Source organism: Loxodonta africana, chromosome 17, assembly GCF_030014295.1.
Source record: "Loxodonta africana isolate mLoxAfr1 chromosome 17, mLoxAfr1.hap2, whole genome shotgun sequence".
Classification (NCBI taxonomy): Eukaryota; Metazoa; Chordata; class Mammalia; order Proboscidea; family Elephantidae; genus Loxodonta; species Loxodonta africana.
In genome coordinates, this window is record NC_087358.1 from 32,460,931 (window position 1) to 32,482,032 (window position 21,102).

At 39.7% G+C, this 21,102-nt stretch overlaps 1 non-coding gene across 1 annotated transcript; it reads left to right on the forward strand.

The window, feature by feature from the left end:
- Window positions 1-19,127: 19,127 nt before the first annotated feature.
- LOC111750540 (U6 spliceosomal RNA) lies at window positions 19,128-19,231 on the forward strand. Its single transcript, XR_002785647.1, has one exon. It is a non-coding gene; the product is annotated as a U6 spliceosomal RNA (small nuclear RNA).
- Window positions 19,232-21,102: the final 1,871 nt, after the last annotated feature.

The window sequence follows — 21,102 nt, forward strand, 5'->3', positions numbered from 1 at the left end:
GTAATTTATTTTTGGAGCAAGGCCTTCATGTACAGTTTTATTTTTTTCCACAAGTCCCTAATTTTATCACTGTTATTTTTCCTATGCTATTTGTTCCTGTGTTATTCTTATGTTATCTTTTCTTGCTGAAGGGAAGAAATATATGCCTTCCAACCTGTATTAGTAAGACCTGCAGTTCCTCATTAATTTGTTGATTCTGAATCTGTTTAAATCATTGTCAATGCATTCCTCTTAGAGCCCTCTGAATGTCTGTTTTACTTTGGACTTGGTCTCAGACACTGCTAGTACTTGCCAATATCCATGTTCTCCTCCTCTTTGGCACATAACTATTATGTTCCCAGGCTCCATGCAGTTAGAAGGGTTTTCTGACAGACTTGTGGCTAATGGAACAGGAACAGAAGTGATCCAAAACACCAGGCTTGGTGCACAAACAACTCCTATGTGCAATCCTCTCTCTCTCTTTCTCCACCCACCAGCTGAACAGAGAAGACTACAAGACTCTGAAGACCTGGGGTAGGGGCAGAGTCACAAAAAGGAGGAGCCCCATGTCCCTGAATGACAGATTGGAACACACCCTTCACACTGACCCACACTAAAATATGATGCGAATAGCTTATACTGTGCTGAGCCACTGAGTTTTCAGGCTGTTCGGCAGAGTAGATAACCTGCCCTCTGTAATACAGAAATTGGTACCTTGCAGTGTGGTACTGCAGAAATGCTTAGTGGTTGGGTGGTAGATTGCAAGAAACTATATTGAAGACTGAAATCCTGTTTTTTTTTTAATTTTATTAAAGTTTCTCATTCAAAAATTTATATACAAATTGTTTTTTGACATTGGTTGCACTCTCCATAATGTATCAGCATTTTCCCTTTCTACCCTGGGTTCTCTGTGCCCATTTGTCCATTTTTCCTGTCCCTTCCTGCCTTCTTGTCTTTGCTTTTGGTCAAGTGTGGCCCATTTGGTCTTGTACACTTGACTGAACTGACAAGTACGTTCTTTACATATGTTACTTATTGTTTGTTTTATAGGTCTATCTAATATTTGGCTGAAAGGTAGACTTCGGGAGTGGCTTTAGTTCTGAGTTAGCAGCGTGTCTGGGAACCATAGTCTCAGGGGTTCCTCCAGTCTCTGTCAGACCAGTAAGTCTGATCTTTTTTTGTGCATTTGAATTTTGTTCTACATTTTTCTCCTACTCTGTCTGAGATCCTTTATTGTGACCCCTGTCAGAATGGTGTGATAGTAGGTAGGCACCATCTAGTTCTTCTGGGCTCAGGCTGGTGGAGACTGTGGATCATGTCATCCATTAATCCTTTGGGCTAATTTTTCCCTTGTGTCTTTGGTTTTCTTTATTCTCCCTTTCTTCAGATGGGGTGAGACCAGTGGAGTATCTTAGATGGCTGCTCACAAGCTCTTAAGACCCCAGACTCTACTCACCAAAGTAGGATGTAGAACATTTTCTTTATGAACTATGTTAGGCCAATTGGCCTAAATGTCCCCCAAGACAATGGTTCACAGCCCTCAGCCCCAGTAACTTGGCCCCTCAAGGTGTTTACATGTGTCTAGGAAGCTTCTATGGCTTTGCCCTGGTCCAGTTGTGCTGGTTTTCCCTATATTGTGTGTTGTCTTTCTGTTTCCCAGAGTTAATACTTGTCTACTTAGTGATTTCTCCCCACTTCCATCCCTGATAATCATCAAAGATTTTTTTTTTCCTGTGTGTCAACCTTTCCTTGAATTTTTATAATAAGTATAATATATGTCCTTTTTTGATTGACTTATTTTACTCAGTGTAACGCCCTCCAGATTCATCTATGTTGTGAGACATTTCACAGATTCATCACTATCATCGCATAGTATTCCATTGCTTGTATGTACCACAATTTGCTTATCCATTCATCTGTTGATGGGCGCTTAGATTGTGTCCATCTTTTTGCTATTGTGAATAATACTGCAATGAACATGGGTGTGGGTATGTGTATTCATGTGACAGCTCTTATTTCTCTAGGAAATATTCCTAGGAGTGGGATTGTTGGATGGTATGGTATTTCTATTTCTAGCTTTTTAAGGAGGCTCCATATTGTTTTCCATAGTGGTTGTGCCATTTTACATTCCCACCAAGAGTGCAAAAGAGTTCCAAGCTCCTTGAAACCTCTCCAACATTTTTATTTTCTGTTTTTTTGATTAGTGCCAGTAATGTTGGGGCAGTATGGTATCTCATTTTAGTTATGATTTGCATTTTTCTAATGGGTAATGATCACAAGCATTCCCTTATGTGTCTGTTAGCTGCATGAATGTCTTCTTTACTGAAGTGTCTGTTCATATCCTTTGCCCATTTTTTAATTGGATTATTTGTCTTTTTTTACTGAAGTGTTAAAACATATTCTATAGATTTTAGAAATTATACCCTTGTCAGATATGTCATAGCCAAAATTTTTTTCCCAGTCTGTAGGTCCTCATGGAATCTTGTTTTGTTTTTTAATCTCTTCATCGCTATGTGTCACTTTGAGCATCCCTTAGGCTCTCTCAGTCTATTTCCTCATTTATAAAATGAGAAATACCTATTTGCCTATACCATTCAATGGAGATAATAAAACCTACTTCAGAGGGTTGTTGTGAGAATTAAATGAGATAATGTATGCACCAGGATTAAGTACTTGATTGTAGTAAACGCTGACTAACCTGACAAATGTTAATTCCCTGGACCCTTGTATTAGCATCCTAAGCTGTATAACACATCATCAAAAACTCAGCAGCTTAAATCAGTACACATTTATTATCTCACTGTTTCTGTGGGTCACAAATTCAGACATGATGTAAGTGGGGCCTCTGCTCAGGGTCTCACAAAGCTGCAGTGAATGTGTTGGTTGGGCTGGGGTCTTTTCTGGTGATTGAGATCCTCTTTCAAAATCATACAGGTTGTTGAGGTACAGATGAAGACTATGGCAACACGGGTTTGGGAGTTTAGTTCTGCAGAGGGAAATTTTGGTTGGCTTTTTGGATGAAGTGGGATTGGAACTGGGCCTTGAAGGAAGATTAGGAGTGAAACTGGGATGAAAATGGCAATCTTAGATGTGATAACAGATCACATCTGTTATCAGCAGAGATGAAATAGTTTGGAGTGTTCAGGGAGCTAATAAAGTATAATTCATTATGTGGGCTATTAGGAGGAACAGCGATAATCTAGTAAAAGTAAAGAACTGGATGTATAGATGAAGGAAAAGTCATGACCACCTTCAATATCAGGATGAAGAGGTTGGCAGTTTTTCTATATGCAATGAAGCTCCATTGAAGTTCTGTGAGTCAGGAAGTGACAGGAATATTGTTAGAAATAGTACTCTGGTGATTGAGATTGAAAGAAAAAGGTAGGGAGATAAATTTCAAGAATGGCATAAAACATTCAATAAATACTTGTTGACTATATAATCTGCTTGATGATGTGCTAGCACTGGGTTCGAGGCTGCAAACAAAAGGCACAAATTACACATAGGCAGTGCATGGAACAATGCTTTACTCACATAGAGAAGAGACAGAACAAAGTCAGCTTTGCTAGCAGGCACCAGACTCCCATGGAGAGTGAGTCACTTCTTGAAGTCAACAAAGGTCAGGTGTTATGCGTGCACCCTTCTTATTCCTTGCCCACTGGGAACAGATGTAGAAATGAGGTTGACCAGGTACTATAGAGTATCCTTCATGAGCAGAACAGAGAAAGTCACTGTGTACCCAGAACGGGGAGGGAGACTTTCCTGATAAGGAGAAGAAACTGGGAGATAGAGAAAAGCTCACTTCCTAGCCTCCGCTATCAAAGACTGTTCTGGCCCCAAGGCTTCTGATTAGGTGGCCCACATAGGAGACACAAGGGCTGAGGCAGACTGTCCTCTCAACAGAATTCAAAAGAAATAATACATAGTTCCTACCCTCAAATTGGCACAAAAAACTACACAACCTTCTGCTGATGTCTTGCTGTTTCATGCCTCTCTGCACAGGTAGGGCCATGATGTCAAGTCAATAATAAAGCATGGAGGGAGATAAAGCTAAAACAAAGTTAGCAAACTGCAAAGACTCTTGTATGATATGTGAGGCACTGAAGAGTTGATATGAACGAAAGCACTTTTTAGAAAGATAATTCTAGTGCAAAGCAGGAAAATGAATAGGAGGAGAAAAACCTGGCAGTTGGGAGATCAGTTTGGAAACTACCACATACATATATGGGAATTAATGAGGACTTGAACAAGGAAAGAAACAGAAAACTGGCGAATGAGGCCTGAGAATGGGAGAAGTGGGATTGGGTTAAGAGCACAGGTGCACGATTTAGCTTTGGCAATGAGGAGGTTCTTCCTTAGGGTTAAAGACCTCTGGAGAAAAGACCTGGCATCTGCTACTGTAAAGATTACAGCCTAGGAAACCCTATAGGGCAGTTCTACTTTGTTATATAGGATCTCTATGAGTCAGAATTGACTCGACAGCACACAACAACAACACAGACAACTGAAAATGGGAGAGTTGAAAACTTCAGGAGTTTTTACCTGCTCACTTCCATTTTCTCTGTTAAGAAGATACTAGTCAATAGTCAACTTGAGTAAGTTGGGGTGATGTGTGGATTCTAATGAGACTGACAAAGATTGAGTAGTTCCTTTTCAGGTGTAGGAATGATACAAGATAAAGGACAAGTAAAAGAACCAACAATGACTGGAAGCTGTTTCTTTGCAGTAGTTTCTATTTGAATTTTTTTTTTTTCTTCTGTTAACATCCTGGTGTGTTCAACATTTGAGGGTGTTCTGTGTCCAGAGAGTCAAATGGCTTAGCCCTCAAATACTGGAATAAGTTTTGGTCCTTGAGTCATACCAGGTCACCATTTCTGGCTATGCAAACTACACTGTTCAACTCAGGGGCCACCATTCACATAGGCTACAATGCAAATGGCATCCTTTGGAATTGTACAAAAGACAAAGTTATATAAGGCCATCTAAGGAGATTCCTGACCTAAAGTGATGAGGGGCTCTTATTCAGATCTTACTCTCTACTAGGAGAGGAGGAGGCACTTTTGTACAGCTGCTGAAATATTACATCTCACTGCAAGAAACTATGGAGACCTATCTCAGCTTTTGGTGAGTGATGAATTAAATCCTAGGTATGGACAATGGCTTGTTTCTCCTGTATTCCCTATAGATAGCTCAACTTTGGTTCCAAAAAAAATAGGAACACACTCCCAACTCTTTTTCTCTGAATAGAAAAAAGAACACATAATTCTACTAAAAAAAAAAAAAATGTGTGCTACTAAAACTAGGTGTCTTTCACCCAACCAACTGTTCTGGGACACACCTCCTCTGGATCTACCACATGTTCCTAGGGCCTTTGTCCTTTGATTGAACTGCTCTTCCAAACCCTAAACTTAATTTAATCCAACTGCCTCAGGAAGTGGCAAGGCATAGCAACAAACAAACAAACAAAAAATCAAAAAACACCAAAAACTGGATTTTATTGTCAGAAAAATTCTGATGGCTCTGCATCTTTCTAAGCTTTGGTTTCTTCAACTGTAAATGGAGTTAATAATATTTGCTTCACAAATTTGGTGTGAGGAATAAATGAGATTACCTATGTACAATGCCTAATGGTGACAAATAAAAACCATTTAACAAATGGTTTTCTATCCCACACGTGATTAGATACTCTTTGCATTGGTCAAGAAAAACTTTGTACAGAATCAAAACAGTAGACCATCTTGTATATTTTTTAACTTGGATTTATGTGGATAATATTGTAAGGGGATGAACAAAGGAAAGAATCACCTTTGTTCACTGTATCCCATGATCTGAACACTTTTAAGTTGGCCTCTGGACTCCCGAATTCCCTCAAAGAAATCCCTATTTACTTGAAGATTCTTGGCTACTCTTCTAGTGAGATTTCATCTTTTTCTCCTTGACTGCTTTTGTTTTGATCATAACTGAAATTTCCTTTTAGTGTAGTTCTCCTTAAAAGAATAGTCACATTGGTGAATTATTAGAAATTGTACATGGTTTGTTCACCTGGATTCCCTTGGGATCTCTGACACTGGAAAACTGGTGTCAGAAGGGGCAATGACAGAGGTACATAAAACTATCTTGTATAAACTAAAACCCATTGCCATTGAGTTGATTCTGACCTATAGTGACCCTAGAGGACAGAGTAGAACTGCTCCACAGGGTTTCCAAGGAGTGGCTGCTGGATTCAAACTGTTGACCTTTTGGTTAGTAGCCAAGCTCTTAACCACTGCACCTCCAGGGTTATTTTTATACAGTAGAATTGCATGAATTTTGGATTTTCTTTTACTTTTGAAATCTGATGCCTGAGGCTGTAAAAATAAATAAATAAATAAAATCTGATTTGTGCACAGAATCCTGAAAATGTCTTGGGGCTTTAAGGTGGTATTATCATATATAGCTAGTGTAATAACTTTCAGGTAACATCATAGAGTATTAGACAAATAGATTCATCTGAGGGAGAATCCTGGGATCTAAAGTGTTCAAGAATCTATTCCAGTGAGTAAGCTAACACATATCATGCCCCACTTTTAGGTATATTATAAAAAAGTGAAATCAAACTGGCAATGGAATTTAAAGTTACCAAGAGAATTGTGCAGTTTCAAGTCTATAATAAATACTAAGATCAATTACATATGTGAGAAGTATTTTTTTCCCTTCTATTACTTTATATCAGTTCCACTGTGGTACAATCATAAGTGTACAAACATAGCAAGTCTTCAGAAATCAGGGGTGATCTTATGTGTATAGACAGATCCAAAAATTGGATTCGGCTTAAGCCATCTAAATCAAACTAATTCCCTTTCTCAGGTAAATGCCCCAAGGCTAACATAATATTCAAAGCTTCCAAGATAGCTTTAGTGTTACATTTAAGATGAATGGTTCATTCAAATTCAATCTTTAGTAGGAATTATAGCCATGCGAAAGTGAAATGTAATTCAGTATGTCTGAAATACATCATAATGAATCTAATAATTATGTCAAACCTTGAAATTTTCCTTTTGTGTATGTGCGTGAATTTGTACTTCTGTGAAGAAGTCCAGCCGGGCAGCTGTTAATATTTGTTCTTCTTGTACAGTAAATGGTTGTCTTTTCTCTATCACCCAAATCAAATAAGGCAGATTGAAAAATCAACTAAACTAGAAATCACACTTACAAAAGTTTAAGCACATAAAACTATACCAATTTATATATAACAATTTTTTAAAAACGTATTCGCAATGTTTCTTTTTGAAGCTATATTTAATTTCATGGGGCCATAGGGAGGAGATTCCAAGAGATAGGAAAATAAGACAATAACTGGAGTTTTCTCTGAGCACTTTGCCCATTAATTGAAAATTCTACTATGATCAGATGAAATCACAACATCAGGCTTTAAAATTCAGCCTGGATGTCTTCCCCACAATCAACACATACTTTCCCACCTGTTCTGTGGTGGGCTGAGGCTGTCTGGCAACACAGCAAATGTCTGGCTTGAGGACCCAGATTTATCAACAACAAGAAACATCTTTAAAAGGGAAATGAGAACATTACCAAACATTAACTCTGGCTCCAGAAAGGATATGTTGAGTATCAGCCTGTGTTTTAGGTCAAAACAAAGTAATTTCACTTCAAGTGCTGTTCACTGAAAAGCCAGGGCACTGGAATCTGATTTGAATCTTTTGGCTTTGTGTGTGAAATCTATCAGAGAGATAGACATGTTTAATGTTTAATGTGTAACAAATGTGGTGTCCGAATGCATTACGGAGCTGGAGCTGAAATTGTCCTGCTGGGCTGTAAGCACCTGAGATTATTTGAATGCTTCTATGTTCAAGCCTTAAGGATTCCGATCTAAGGGTTGAATTTCAATGGGATACAGTGCTGTACTGAAAGCAGAATCCTTCTGAGAAAAATCAAGGAGAAAAGCGTAGAAGCATGTAGTAATTGCAAGCTAAAGGAGTGTCTTAGTTACCCGGCGCTGCTATAACAAAATATACCACAAGTATTTAAAGAACAGAGCAGACTTTAAAGAATAGAGGTTTATTTTCCCATAGTCTAGAGGCTAAGTTCAAATCAGGGTCTTGGCCTTGTCAGTTCCTTCTGTGGACATTTCCTAGTTTCTGGTGACTGCCAGCAATCCTTGGTGTTCTTTTGCTTGTACATGAGTCATCTGTCTTCACCCTGTATGTGTCTCTGTTGCTGCACTGGTCTTTTTATAAGACACCTCTCAGAGTGATTAGGTTTAGGACACACCCTACTCTGGTATGACCTCATTAACTTAACCAAAGGAAGGCTCTATTTCCAAAGAGTGTCATATTTGTAGGTTTTGGAGTTAGGACTTCGACATAACTTTTTAGAAGATACAATCAATTCATAACAAGGAGCAACAGGTATGATGCTTTTCTGAGTGCTTTACACTAGGAAAAGAATTTCACGTATGCATGGGTCCTCAAATTTTCAACTGGATAGAGACTGATACTGGGGCACAACATAAGCCTGTGTTGGACATAAGGTAGGTGTGGCTGTAAAGCATTCAAGGGCCTCAGGTTCAAGTTAGGGGAAGGGCAGGAACCAAAATGGCACATCTTGGGTTTGACAGAAACAACCCCTTAAAGGACTTGCCCCTCACAGCATAACAGTCTAAATTTATAAGAAGAGAATGTCCCATAAGCCCCCAGGCAGTAGTTTTTAGGGTCTTAGTCTGAGTGTGGATCAGACAATACAACGCCCTGTTTTAGGAGACAAAGATTTGGCAAGGTGAAGGAACAGGTTATGGTCCATTACATCAAGCCCAGTGTTCAAGACAGGGCATTTGGGTTCAGGAAAAATCCAAGACACAGATTCAAACCTAAAGAATAAATAGACCTTGGGTCTAGAATTATTTTTGGCTCTGTGAGCAATCAGGGGTCCAGGAATTACCTGCACACTTCAGAGACCAAGTTCAGGGCAGTAGAATTAACTCAATACCATAATGGATCTGATCTGTCTCATATGTGGGTATCCTTAATCAGAATGGAGCACACAGTAAGCACTCAATAATTACCTCCCTAAAAAAAAACTTAAACCTGCTATGTGGAGAACCTGCAATGGAGTCAAGTTGATAAAATACAGACACTGACCAATTCCTGTTAGAATGCTGATTTATAGTCCTTTAAGAGAAGTCCTCTGTCAACATTGTGCATACCTTTCCCAGTGTAAGCATGAGTTGTAGGCAGCACAGGTTGTCTTACATCTACTTTACAACTGAATAAAATGAAGTACATAGAGTTTGATGTGACAGTTGAGATGCAGCTCAATAAAGATTTGTTACTCTTCCTTGAGGGACCATGTTACTGAGCTGAGGGCTGGAAACCATGTTCTTGGGGGACATCTACCTCAATTGGCATAACATAGTTTATAAAGAAAATGTTCTACATCCTATTTTGGTGAGTAGCGTCTGGGGCCTTAAAAGCTTGCCAGCCACCATCTAAGATACTTTACTGGTCCCACCCCATCTGAAGCAAGGGAGAATGCAGAAAACCAGAGACACAAGGGAAAGGTTAGTCCAAAGGGCTAATGGACCACTACAGCCACCACCAGACTAAGTCTAGCACAACTAGATGGTGTCTGGCTACCACCACTGACTGCCCTGACAAGGATCAAAATAGAGGGCCCTGGACAGAGCTGGAGAAAAATGTAAAATAAAATTCAAACTTACAAAAGAAGACCAGACTCATTGGTCTGACAGAGACTGGAGAAACCCTGAGAGTATGGCCCTAGATACCTTTTTAACTCCGTACTGAAGTCACTCCTGAGTTTCACCCTTTAGCCAAAGATTAGACAGGCCTATAAAACAAACAATAATACACATAGTTCAACCATGTATATGAGACTAAATGGGCACACCAGCCCAGGGGCAAGGATGACAAGACAGGAGGGACAGGAAAGCTGGACCAATGGAAATGGGGAAGCCAAGATTGAGAAGGGGAAATTGTTGACACATCATGGGGTTGGCAATCAATGTCATAAAACAATATGTGTATTAATTTTTTCATGAAAAACTAATTTGCTCTGTAAACCTTCACCCAAAGCATAATTAAAAGACAAGATGTAAAAAAAAAAAAAAAAAAAGATTTGTTACTCTCATGAGCTCTTATTCTGCTTTCTAACCCATAGGCCTGTCCCCTAAGTCCATTATGGCAGTAGGAGCTTTGAAAAGTAGATTCTGACAAGGATCATTAACACAGCACAAAGCTCTACTCCAGTCAGCCTAGTTCCAAGCTGGGCTAGGTTCCCCCTAACTTTTCCCAGCCTCTGAATCTCTGCTCTTGTTTTACTTCTGTCTTTTCTCCTATCCAAATGTTTTACATTCTTCAAATCTCAGCCTGAATCCCTGATGACCCTGATAGCTCCCATGGTGTGAATCCAAACATTTAGCACATGTTCTCAGGTGCTTGATACCTTTTGTTCCCAATGGGTTTAGGAATTTTTTCTTATGTCTTTTAGATCCCTCACAGCATAGAGAACATGATAGAAACTCAGTAAATATTGATTGATTAGTTTTTCTGCAACCCTTAATATTGGATAGTATAATCTGTGCTTTTAGTTCCAATCCTACAGTCTAAAGTGAAGATGGGGGTGGCCTATTAGGTATTTAGGACCCGAAATACCTACTGATGCATACCTTGAGTATTTCTTTGTATAGAAAGTATAAAACAAGGTATATGACCTCAGATTGTTTACGTGCATAATTATGAGGGTTGGACAATACATTTTTTTTTTAAGAGCCTAGGAAAACTGAGAGGGCAATTCTCTGTCACACTGGTTTGTTATCAGTCAGAATCAACTCTACGGCACCTAACAACAACAACAGCAGAGTCTTTCAAGAGGTGAGGTAGTGGTGGTTCGGTGGTAGAATTCTCACCTGCCATGCAGGAGACGTGGGTTAATACCCAGCCAACGCACCCCATGTGTAGCCACCACCAACCCTCTGTGGAGCCATGTGTATTGTGATGCTGAACAGGTTTCTATGGAGCTTCAGAGTAAGACAGACTAGGAAGAAAGGCCTGGTAATCTACTTCCAAAAATCAGCCAATGAAACTCTTATGGATCACAACAGTCTAGTCTACATCTGGTCATATGGATGGCACAAGACCAGGCAGGGTTTTGTTCCATTGTGCACGGAGTCGCCATGAATTAGGGCTAACTCAACAGCAGCTAACAACAAGAGCAAGGGTCTTTCCATGTCTGTAACTGTGTCTAATCATAAGCGAGTCTGTGCAGCAATTTTTTTGGAGACAATTAAAAGTTCAGCCTGGATGATTAGATAAGCCTAGAAAGAGGGGTTATGTTCATTAGTCAGTGTTATGGCAGCCCTGTGTGGGAAGGCTGGTATCTAGAGCTCAGGCTGAACTTCAGGGGCAGAGCATGTGGTAGGGAGAAACTTGTAGAGCAAGTCTGGGAGAAGTTAGCATTGGGGAAAGGCAGGATTCAGCAGTAGGCAATGGATGGGGATCTGGCAGGAGGGTGTCTTACGACACTGGAAGTTCAGACACCAGGTAGCAGACACCACACAGAGAGGCTGGGACATCATGAGCAGAATTCCAGTTGTGGAGTGGACACGGCAAAGAGGCAGAGGGTGGGATCTATGAGTGAAACAAAAAGTACAAAAAATAAATAGTGAGCCCAAATTCTTTATTAGGTAGTAAGGTCAGCGTAAGATCTAAACAGAAGTGGAGACATTTAGCTATTAGTTTTGGGTTCCTTATAAGTCCTGGGTAACCGTCCTGGATTCAGAATTTGATCAAGGCTGAACCTCTAGGGTTTCAGTGATCTCAGCCCTGGAGGTCACAAGGAGGTAGGGACAGCGAATCAAGCAGATCGTTAGAATCTATTTGCTGCCTGGAAAAGCAGAAGAGATTTGAATTTAGTACTTGCATGCTTCTCTGAAGAGGAGTTAATATTTATACAAGGCAGACTCTGCTGGAGCCCCTGCCGATGGCACAAGAGACGGAGTATGCTCCAAGCGGGGTGGTAGGTCAGATAATAAAAAGAAATTATTATAATATGAGCTTCTTCCTAAATCACAGATTTCTCTTCCCAGGCATATTTTATCAACTGGTTCTGTCATAACCTGCAGCTATCTTTCTGCTTTATCCCTTTCTCTGAAAAAAATAAAAGAAAACTTAATTTGTTAGTCAGTTGATTTTTTTGGTAATCTTTATGCCTTTAAAAAATGTTCTCCTGTTGCCTTTTTCTATGGTAAAATGTGTCATTTCCCTGAATCTGAAATAAAGAGATGTAATAGTTTTTTTTATCTCTAAAGCTCATGGAAAATGAAATCATGTGTATTAAATCCCTTACATTCCAGTGTCCGATGCTTGTCTTTCATGTCAGAAACTATCTCCCCTTTTAGTCTTTCCTTTATGTCCGAAACCTTTCTTAAAAATTCTCCCCAGACAAAATGAATATGCACGATGCTAGGCAGCAAAACTTAAAATTAGCTCTGAAGGTAATAGGTAAGCCGTGAGCACCATAATTTACCTTTCATACATCATTTAAATGTAACACTTGTACATCTTAATTTATTGTGGGGCAAAGAAGACTCATCAGAGGAGTAGGGAATATATCTATTTTCCATATATATGGAAAAAGATGAAGACGGTTTTTACAAGAGCTTAAAAATATATACAATAGACTGAGTTAAGAAAGGCAGGTGCTGGAGGGCATCAGACTGAAAAATTGAACCAGGTTGGTGAAGTGAAGATAGTTTGAGGGTCTTGAACCAAAAAGGACAGAGCAATTGCCTAGAGAACTGCCCAGAAGAGCAGTTCTCTTCAAGAAGGGAGGTGAGCTCTCAAGCCAATTAGATAGGGCCTTATTTCTTTAAAGTCAGGGGGTCAGAGAGAGAGAGAAAGGGGGAGAGAGAGAGATGGCTTCTTAGGGGACAGGCAGGATAGACTTTAAAAAGGCAGCTAGACAAAGCTGATAATGTGGAATTTGATGGACCTTGTGATTTTGCTGGACATTCCAGAAAAGATCTTTAAGGGTTGGACGTTTGTCTATTTCCTGCTTGCCCTCTTTTCAATCTTAGGAGAAATTTAAGCAGCCCTTCCAGCAGGCTGATTTTAAATTTGTTGAGGGTAGGGTGTGGTTTTCCCCCATCATATGCCCAGTACCTAGCACTGTGCCTGGAATATAAGAATATTAAAAAAAAAAAAAGAAAAGACAAATTGGTTCTCTTGCTCGGGAAAAGGAACAGTTACGATAAGCAGGTAGAACCATAGGACTACCGTTTTGTGAGGGTGCTTCTCTGAATCAGCGACCATAAAACTATTGTTTATATTTTATGGACATTCACGGGTTTATGAAATATCCTCGGGTGGGGGGGAGGGTTGAAATTTGTTCACAATGGCACAGCCAGATGGAAGACAATCTCATCTTTCTGTGGGATTAAATGTTCCACAGGGCTGATACTGAAGATTTTGGTTTTATATATTTATTTCATTTGTTTTTAATAGCTGAAATGATCAACCATTATCATGTAGCCAAACACATATTTTTAGGTTCCATTCCTAACAGAATTTTGGGGTCCAAATAATAATCATTCAACTGCTAGAATAAAATCAATTTTTTTTCCCCCTTAGACAACATAGGTTCTTTATTGTGATGGATAAGATTGTGTGTCCACTTGGCAGGGCCATGATTCTTAGTGTTTATATGTGATCACTCCCACGATAACATCTGCTGTGAGTAGCCAACTGGTTGAAAGAGAGTTTCCTTGGGCGTGTGGTCTACATCTGAATATAAGCGGAGGGTCTGGCTTTGCTCGCCCTGGATCTTATAGCTAGCTTCTGCTCACCTGACCTCCAGTTCTTGGGACTTGAGCTAGCAGCTTACCTGCCAAACTTGGAATTCCTCTATCTTCACTGCCTGTGAGCAAGAGCCCTGCTCTCTGACCTGCCGATCTTGGATTCACCAGCCCCTGCAGCTACTTGATTCAGGAGAGGCCTTTTGGTCTTGCCTGCCGATCTTGGGATTCATTGATCATCAAAGCCTGTGAGCAAGAGCCCTGCCCTCTGACATGCCAATATTGGGTTTTCCAGCCCCTGTGGCTACGTGAATCAGGAGAAACCTCTATCCTGCTCCACAGTCTTGGGATGTTCTAGCCCCTACAACTAAGTAAGCTGTTTCCTTGATATAAATCTCTCTCTTTATATATATATTTATTTATTTATATGCTTTACTGGTTTCAATCCTCTAGAAAACCCAGCCTAAGACATATATACACGTTGGAGCCCTGATGGCACAGTAGTTAAGAGCTCAGCTGCTAACCAAAAGTTTGGCAGTTTGAATCCACCATCCACTTCTGGGGAATCCTATGGAGCAGTTGTACTCTGTCTTACAGGGTTGCTATGAGTCAGAATCTACTCATTGGCAATGAGGTTGAGGTTTTTGGTATATACACATTTCTCTCATGGTCAAGGCCCATATTGATCAATAGGATCCCTTTTGAGCAAACAAATTCAGTCTCCAAATCTTTACAGTTAGATGACACTTTACCTTGCTTGTACCAGGCACATCAGGTATATACATACATGCATATATTTAGACAAACAAATGATTATTTGACCTTTCTAGGGCACTCACCAAAGAATTTTTAAAATAACTCACATTGGAAAGAGATTATCTAATGGGTTATTTAATTACTCTTTACTCAGAGATCTCTAAAGCACTGGAAAATTAAATCATGTGTGTTAAATCTTTACATTTAATACGCATCCCTTGCATTTAAGTTACATTTCCCTATCCTTGTGTGAAGTTGTAATAGAAAACAAAGGCTCAACAGAAAAATTATTTACTCCAGCTGTGTTGTCGTTTAGTTTACAGATCCATATTTAAAAATGATATCCACTTTGAGTTTCTTTACACAAAGGGGAAAAAAACTTGATTTGAGTTTAGCCTAGGATAAAAATACAATACCCACAGACAAAGTTATATATCATACATTTACTCTGCCCAGCTCCTTTTATGTGTTCATAACACTTAGAGAGTTATTCGGTGTCTGATTCAGAATCAGTTTCCCTTAGGAATTTGGTAACGTTGATTTTTCCTTCAGTCTTTATATGGTCTGTGTTATATTGTGAAGGAGTCCCTGGGTGATGCAAATGATTAAGTGCTTGACTACTAGTGGGAAGGTTGGTGGTTCAAACCCACCCAGAGGCGTCTTGGAAGAAAGGCCTGGCAACATTCATCGGAAAAGTCACAGCCCTTTTATGGAGTATATGTAGTTCTACTCTGCACATATGGGAATCAACTCGACAGCAACAGGCAGCAGTAAATTACATTATGATCCCAAATTGCCATGTAAAATCTTCCAATCTTCTATCACAGCACCTAATATAAAGAGGTGCTATATAAATGTTTACTGAATAAATTAATGAAAGATATCACCATATATTACATGGCATTTGTAGCCAGGTTTCTCACACAGTGATAATTTCTTATACTCAATATATTGAGTGTACTGAATGTTTTTTACAATTCTCTATGAGGACGAGTCCTGGATAAGGGGCATAGAATCAAGGGGGCAAACTTACATTATAATAGGAGGTCTCTATGGAGGATATTTTGTTTTTTTTCCCCATAGAGGGTAGCGGTAGGGGGGAAGAGGGACGGGGCTTTATTTGAAAGTACATCTTCATTTTTATCTGATTAGTTAACTTGTCTCCATGTATAACACAGAACACAATGACCACGTGTGGATGGGTCAATTCCTGGGCCTGGGAGAAGTCATGGGGAGGCTGCCCTAGGCTTGCCTTTGCAGTCCCAGAACTATTTGTTCAAAACCAGGATATTTCTGAACCTGCTTTTACCTCATGTAACATAAATCCCGGGTCTTGACAGTCTGTGGTTACCAAATAAATTTCAGTTCCTCTATTTTCTTTTCTCTAGCATAGACCACAATGGCCTGATTTCTGGGAATTCCTCCCCTCCAAAACGTCCCCTAGCTGTTTCTAGGAATCCTCCTGGTGCCCTCAGGTATGATTGGGATCAGCTGTCTGTGGTTCGTCCTTCTCTGCTCACTAAACTAAAATTTTTAGCTAAATTTTATTCACATGTCTGAGACCTATTGAGCTACTTCCATTGTCAGGTAGTTGGAAGATCTTCCCTTAATGAACTGGCGCTTCTTTGTGGAATGCACATAGAGGTTTGCAAGGTGGAGAGCTGGGAGACAGTAAGACGTAGGCGATGCATCAGACAGGGCTGGCTGTAAGTCTCTGCTCTACACTTACCTAGTTCTTATGCTCTTGAGTAGTTGATTTAACCGTGCTATGCCTTGTGAAAAATGAAGATAATAATAGAAATTTCCTCATAACATTACTGGAAGGAATGTATGAGATAATTCATGTCAACTGCTTAGGTCAATGCTAATCTGTTGGTATTATTAATGATTTCATATGAACTCCGAATCTTCTAAACTATAAGAACTCCATTCATGGTACTACCTTAAAAATTCCATAGAAATAATCCTATATTTTATTTCACAGTCTTCTTATTTTTGCAGTTGATTAATTGAGGGCTTTTTGGGCAGGGGTGTTATACAATGGCTAACAGTTAAATACACTGCAAACACTCAATTTAGTGCAAACACTAAACCTTCCTCTCAACAGGGAAAAAAACTTCCCTGATTTGATAAGAAAATACTTATGACACAAGGAAAACCATGAAAAGAAGAGCAGTGGAGAGCAAGAGGTTCTGGAGTTTCAGGGTGGTCTCGTGCTTACCGTAAAAGAATGGTGAGCTATAGAGCCAAAAATGAGCCAGACTGGGAGCTTGTTGGATGCTGAGCTAGTCTTTCACTTGACTATCCAAGAGATTTAATACAGGTTGGTGAAATGCATGTTTGTCAAATTTGATTAAGATGCTCAGAGTCTGGGTTTGTGATCAATAAATGTGTGCTTGCTTCCCTCTGGTTGTCTACTCTGAATTTAAAGGGCTATTATGCTTCTTGAGGAGAACAGATATATTTTAAGTGAATATTTTGACATATATTATTTTATTAATATTAATGCCCAAGCTAAACAAAATGTAAAAAAAAATGTAGGGAAGAAAATTGATTGAGGGGCATAGCTCGGTGTAGAGAACAAAAACTGGTGCCACAAGAATTTTAAAATATAATCCTAAACCAACTTTATCAGGTCCAATCCTCACTTAAACTATCATTCTTTCTTCTTAAGAGAGCAAAAGTGCTCCTACATATTTCACCACATTGATCCTGAGTTTAATTACAACTCACTTTTTTTTTTTAGGGTCTGAAGTTTACTCTTTCTAGCACAAGCACAACTTCCAGGATTTGGGAATGGTATGGGTGCTTTCTTTGAACATTAAACAAATCTTCCAAAGTACTGTTTGTTCAATTAAATTTGATTTAATCAGACATACATGAATTGAATTTCTTTGAAACCATATTATTGAAAATTATGAGGCTAAAGGGCTTAATGATATATTTCAGGTTTTGACAATGTCATAAACCACAGCTTTTTGACAATGGAAGATTTAGACTCTGTCTCGAGTACAAAAATATACTAGGAGTACTTTGCCCTGAGAAATGCTCTGGGTCAGGGATAAAACCTTTTCTATAAAGGGCCAGAGAGTACATTTTAACGCTTTGCAGGCCACATGCAATTTCTGTGTGTTTATCTTTATTTTGTAGAACAAAAGAAGACATAGATAATATGTAAACAAATTAAGATTGCTATGTTTGTGTAAATAATACTTCGTTACAAAAATAGGTTACAGGCCAGATTTGGCCACGGGCAGTAGTTTTCAGACTCTGCTCTAAATGAAGAGAATCTCTAACAAGAACTAGAAACATGGCTTCAGAGACCAGGTTCCTAACATCACTGCCAGCTCTCCTTCATGGCCAATGGACGTCTCAGGGTAACCCAGAAAGCGGGTCTAAATTAGCATGGAATATGTTTGTTCTGTTTCCCTCCTCTCACTCTTTATTGTCATTTTTATTACGTAAGTAACAAATACTAAGTCTAGAAAGTCAGAAAGTACGGTTGAAAAACCACAACAACAAAAAGATAAGAGAATATCCATAATCCCACTCCTCAGGAAAAACAAAACAAAACTTTTGTTTCATATGGTTTTACATATTTTACTATGTGAAAATTATACTGTGTATAAGTGTATACACACATATGTGTACATATACTGTGTATGTATGCACTCACATATATACAAATAACCCATTGCCATCGAGTTGATCTTGACTCATAGCAACACTATAGGACAGAGTAGAGCTGCCCCATAGGGTTTCCAAGGAGCACCTGGTGAGTTTGAACTGCCAACCTTTGGGTTAGCAGCTGTAGCACTTAACCACTATGCCACCAGGGTTTCCAAATACAAATACACACACACACACACACACACACACGTTGGTGGTTCATAGGTAGAATCCTCACCTTCCATGTGGGAGACCCAACCTCAATTCTTGGCCATTGCACCTCGTGGACAGCCATCACCCACCTGTCAGTGAAGACTTGTGGGCTGCTATGACGCTAAACAGGTTTCAGTGGAGCTTCCAGACTAAGACAGGCTAGGAAGAGAGTCTTGTAGATCTGCTTCCAAAAACCAGCCAGTAAAAACCATGTGGAACACAACGACTTAATCCACAACGGATCAGGGAGATGGCATAGGACTGATGTGCACAACTAACATATAAATTACATATCTACTCTATTCCATATGTATTTGGTAAGTCACTTGGTAGACACATAATTGGTTTCATTAACCTCTAACAACCCTATTTTGACCAATCATGTGGCAGTGGATTTTCTTGGATTCCCTGTTATCAAGTATAAGTGAAAGAATGTAGGCTTCTTTGTTATATAGGAATATATAGACAAAAAATAACTTAATATCTCCTCTTGTTATCTTAGATTCTAACTTTATTGAAAGCAACTTATAGTCTTCATGTTATGCTATATTTTTAAATCATTTTCAATTCCGAGAGTAAATTAAAAAAAAAAATTGTGTTACGTATTTTGCTTCTACCAAACCACTTTTGGGTGTTAGGAGTTGTACTTTTGAAAGTAATGACCTAACTTCTGTTACTAATTTCCTTTCAAAATATTCCAAATGTTGTGCTCACTTAGGCAGCACATATACTAAAATTGGAAAGCTACAGGGATCAGCATCGCCTCTGTGAAAGCATGACATGTGAATTTGTGAGGCATTCCACATTCTTACACAAGGCTCAATGGGCAACTTCTGCCCAAAAGCAAGACGAAAAGGCAGGAAGGTACAGGAAGTGGAAGAATGGACACAGGAAACTCGGGGTGGAAAGGGGGAGCATGCCGTCATATTGTGAGGATTGCAATCAATGTCACAAAACAGCACGTGTATAAATTTTTGAATGAGAAATTAATGTCGGCTGTAAACTTTTACCTAACCCATTGCCCTTTATTGCCCTTGAGTCAATTCTGACTCATAGCGACGCTATAGGACAGAGTAGAACTGCCCCATAGGGTTTCCAAGGAACACCTGGTGGATTCAAACTGCCAACCTTTTGGTTAGCAGCCATAGCTCATAACCACTATGCCACGAGAGTTTCCAAACTCTTACCTAGAGCATGATAAAATTAAAAAACATATATACATCCCAAGAGTTGAGAGCAGGTGCAAGGGTCCTATTGAAAATCCTGAGCTTATTGACTGGTTGGTTGGTGCAAATCTAAATTTTGACTTTTTTTTTTTTTTAATAAGGATTAATGATACCAATTTTAAAAAAAGTGCAGTGGAAACAAAAATTGGGCATCAGCAGACCTGCTCTATCCCTAACTAGTTCCATGAGCTTGAGCAAGTCCTGTAGCCTCAGTTTCTTCATATGAAAAATAATTTCTTAAATCAAAAATATTTAAATACCAAAAAAAACAAATCGAGAGAATGGAAATGCCTCAGCCAAGAGGATATGGGCAGAAAAGAGCCTCAGGCAGCCTCCTTCATTTAACCACAGCCAGCTTTCCTTCCAGGGGACCCAAATTAGCAGTAGGACTACTTTTACTTCTTAGTTTCCAGTTTGAGCAAGCAGGTGTTTCTTTCATGAGGCCCATATGTTCCTGCATGAGCTTTATCCAAAGCACCTACGGTAGCGCCTATGGCCATGTGGCACCCAGCCAATTTCCTTACAAGACTTTGCTTTTTATTGCAAGGAGTGGGTGTAGAAAGCAAATAAGAGTGTGTGCATGTTGTTCGTGTTCGTGTGTGTGTGTGTGTGTGTGTGTGTACTGAAAAGACAGAGTAAAAACAGTGGCGTCTTCTTTGGGCTAGTGTAGCATCTGCTCTTGATGCCAGCAAACCACACTGTGAAGAAGAGCTATCGGGAAGTCCGAGGTCCAAACTGACCCCACGCCAAACTCCTGTTTGTGAGCATATTTCCCAGTAGGCTGTCCCAGGGCTGTGGCAGAACCGTGAGAGCAGCTGCCTCTGTCTGGCAAACAGGCAGCAGCCCAACCAGGTGGATTTCTCAAGTTAAAAATAACAATAATTGCAAAGGAGGAAAAGCACCCCTCAACGCTGACTGCTCCTTGTTCAATCAGCATCACCAAGAGGAAGCCAAAGGAGGGGGTGGATGAGGTGGGGAAGTCTGTGGAGCTCAGAGACCAGAGAGAAGTCTGCTGTGATGAGGCGGGAGGGGAAATATCTGGGAGTCCGCATAAAACCAGCCAAGACGTGTGATGGGGATGGACGATTTTCTGTGCAAGTATAGTTTCTTGATCTGTGTCCAAATGCAGGTTGCTGGGGAGAACGTGTACAATGTTTATAAAGGGAAAAAGCCTGCTCTTCGGAACAAGTGGCTGCTCTGCCAGGTTTTACAGAGACAGTAAATAACCTAGAGCAAAAAGATACAGGTGTTATTACTCTTACAAGCTTGAAAATGAACCTGCCATCTCTGTTGTTGTTGTTGTTAGTTGCTGTCGGGTTGATTCCCACTCATGGTGACTCCAAGTGTGCTCAATAGAACTGCACTCCATACAGTTTCAAGACTGTGATCTTTTGGAAGCGGATTGCCAAGCCTTACTTCAGTGCTTAACCATTTGCCCCACCCATAGACTTCCTG